This window comes from Pygoscelis adeliae, unplaced genomic scaffold (assembly GCF_000699105.1).
Source record: "Pygoscelis adeliae isolate BGI_AS28 unplaced genomic scaffold, ASM69910v1 Scaffold96, whole genome shotgun sequence".
NCBI lineage: Eukaryota > Metazoa > Chordata > Aves > Sphenisciformes > Spheniscidae > Pygoscelis > Pygoscelis adeliae.
The window spans coordinates 729,694-732,749 of NW_008824935.1; the positions used below are offsets into that span (position 1 = coordinate 729,694).

The window sequence follows — 3,056 nt, forward strand, 5'->3', positions numbered from 1 at the left end:
GGTCGCCATCAAGCGCAGCAGGCACAGTACGGGCACTGACATCCCTAAATCATTCTGCCATTCTAACCTTTGCTTCCAGCACTTGTAGTGTTTACCCTTATTATGGTATATTTTACAGAACAAATGGACAGCTGGGGTTGTTAGGCCTTATACTGCTTTATACGGCTGCAGAGGATTATAAACAATCCTAACACTTGATATTCTGGCTTTGTGGGGGAGGCCTATCTCTGTAGTGACAAGGTGCGTCAACCTGAACCAGAGACAGCAAGCTATCAGATGCAGGCAGACGCTGTAGAACAGACTTATTTTTAAGCTCATATTTTCATGTAAGAAGTCTAGCATTGGTGTGGTCACTGCTTCGAAGTATTTCCTGTAGGCAGTTTTAATAAGTAGCATTTTAAAATGCAAATTGCAAGCTCTTCAGTGAATGTGAGCTGGTGAGTAAATTTCGTGCTGAGGTGAAACGCATTACAGTTAGACTCTTGCCCTGGAGTGATGAGGACAGACAGTGGGGTCCGCCGGTGGCAGGTTTTCCTGGCTTCACAGAGCCATGGGGGCCACACCTGCAGCCTAAGGAAGGGCCAAATCATGGACCCATTTTGCTGAGCATTAGTTACGTTCGACTTCAAGAGGCAGTCGCCAAGAGAAAGGGTAGTTTTTATAGGTCTAAATTAAAAGATCAACTTTTATCATCCATCGAGTTTGAAAGCCTTTGCCAGTTCTGTCCCTTTTTTTTTTTTTTTTTTCCCCCTTCAAGAAGACTCAGAAGACTTGGGCTCATGGGATGCTGCTTCCAGGCTACAGCAGCCAGTGGAAGCATCAACACCAGCACCACAAAGCTCAGCCCTTATAATGGTGGGTGAAGCCTCCTGATCAGTAGAAGGGAAATCCATAAGAGACTGAAACCCTTTCTTCCTTGAGCCAAGAGGAAGTCACCATCCACAGCATCTGGAATATTTCTAATGTGCAACCCAAGCATAATAAAGGTGTGAAGGCTAAAAATGGGAAACACCTACCACAGCTCCAACAGCCAAAGCAAACAGAAAAAAGCTCAGTAAGTTACAGCTTCAAATAGCTTGTTCCTCAGTCCTTTTCATATTTCACTGGCATCCTCACAGACACTGGCCCATGTACATAGCAAACCCCAAATGGGTTTTAAAACTAACCTAGAAAAGAAAAACAAAGCCTTATGGATCAGAGGCAGCTGCCTTGCCCTAGCTTCTGTACTACCTTAACATGTTTTGCTTTTCTTGTTGCTTTTTTCTATGTTTGTTTGATTTGAGGGGGGGAGTTGTTTTTTGTTTCATCCTTTCCTATTCTTTTGTCTACTTTTTCCAAACTAGCAAACAAAAAGTCAGATCATTGGTTTTGTTTTACTCTATTTTACAGACCACTGAGAGAAGCTGTAAAATTTAAATTAATTTTTTGGCTTCTCATTTTAATGCTAAAAGAGAACACAACCAGAATTAATGTGGGCAGTGATGTGATTTTTCCAGCAGCATCATAATTGTCAGGGAAAGTATTAGACTGCTGCTTGATTAAATATCTCAAATTTACTGTGATTCATTATTTTCTGAGACAATCTTGGCAACAAATGGATTCTGTTTTTACTATTCTCTCAACATTTCTAGCAATAACCTCTTTACACCATTTACATCTAGAAAAAAGAAACAAGAAGTTGAAGTTAAGGCTATTACCTTGATCTAGAACAGTAGAAAGATGTTTGCGGATTTGTCTACTTGCTTGAATAAAAAACTGAAGTGAGATCTGCTTGGCAACCATGTAAAATCTATCCATGTGCTGGCTGTCGCCGAGAATTAAATGCATTCAGAAGAAAAAAGTAGTCTCTCACAGAAAGACTGACAGTGCAGCATCAATCCACTGTCTTCTGTCCCTACCTCTTCATATCTGCAGACATGTGCATGGACGTATCTTGCTGCTCACATGTATTATTAGAGCCCCTGGCTACAGTGCTGCCAGTTTGTCTAAAAATGATTTCTCAGATATAATTCAGGTACTGGATACCTCATTTTTTGCATTCCCCATTTAACTCCAAGTTCAGAGATTACTGAGCGCACAAGTCTCTGAAAAGAAGTCAGCATGTTTACCTCATTAAATTTATTTCACTAACAAAAATGGCACCCAGATTGCATTTGGGCGCAGGTTTGGAACTAAGAAGTTTTCTTCAACTTGATTTCACTTGGCTAAACTAAAAGTAATCATGCAGATTCCTCTAACTTTGAATGCCATATGGAGCTGTAAAAATTGTGCTTTGCTTTAAAAGGTCCTTGCTCTCAGCCACAAACTTTTTTTTGGTGCGTACTGGCATCTCAAACCAGCAAGTACTGAGCTCTGCAGGGCTGATCCAGAAAAACGTTCATGTAAATGTTTGATTTCAGGTCCTGTTGAGGGCCAGTTCCTGAAAACATAAAGCTAATCACACATTCGACTACTTTATTGGATCGAGACCAGGGCACAAGGTCTTGGAGATGGATGTGTCCATGCTGTGCTGACAAACATCCGCACCTGGCAATGCGGCCGGCTTTGCTTACAGGCTCCATGCTCCCCTCGGCTATTTTAGGACAGGTTAGGGACCAGTACTGGGGGGCGGTTTCTTATGTGAAAAAAGGTCAGAAGTTTGCCTGCTTGCTCGAACCAGCAAAATCTGTTTTTAATCCATGAAAATACACCAAAACACCATTCTTGGAGAAAAAGGTATGTTGTATTTTTCCTGACCACCGTTTTCCCCAGTGGCAAGTTTCTGATTCAGAATTATATCCACAGCTTTGTTTATGGGACTTTACAAAAGGGTTTGCACGGGTTAGTGAGGGGAGGGAATACTCCTATACGCAGAAACACAGAACCCATTAAAGCACATGAGGCTCTGGTGATTCCCCTCCCCAGCTGCTACTGAGTTTTTTTGCAGGCTGGAAAAGGGGCTGTGGCCCATCTGCACCCCGTATGTGGGAATTCATTTTCAGCATAGCCGCAGGAGTGTGGGTCCAGCAGACCCTCCCCTAACCTCCTCTCAGATCCCCCTCCATGCTGACCTAATT

At 42.4% G+C, this 3,056-nt stretch overlaps 1 long non-coding RNA gene across 2 annotated transcripts in view; it reads left to right on the plus strand.

Moving 5' to 3' along the window:
- The first annotated feature begins 2,561 nt into the window (after positions 1 to 2,561).
- Positions 2,562 to 3,056, plus strand: part of LOC103918081 — a 23,255-nt gene continuing 22,760 nt past the window's right edge. For both annotated transcript variants that reach the window (XR_663662.1, XR_663663.1), the window contains exon 1: positions 2,562 to 2,715. This is a non-coding gene — a long non-coding RNA (uncharacterized LOC103918081). The remainder of the gene's footprint in view (positions 2,716 to 3,056) is intronic.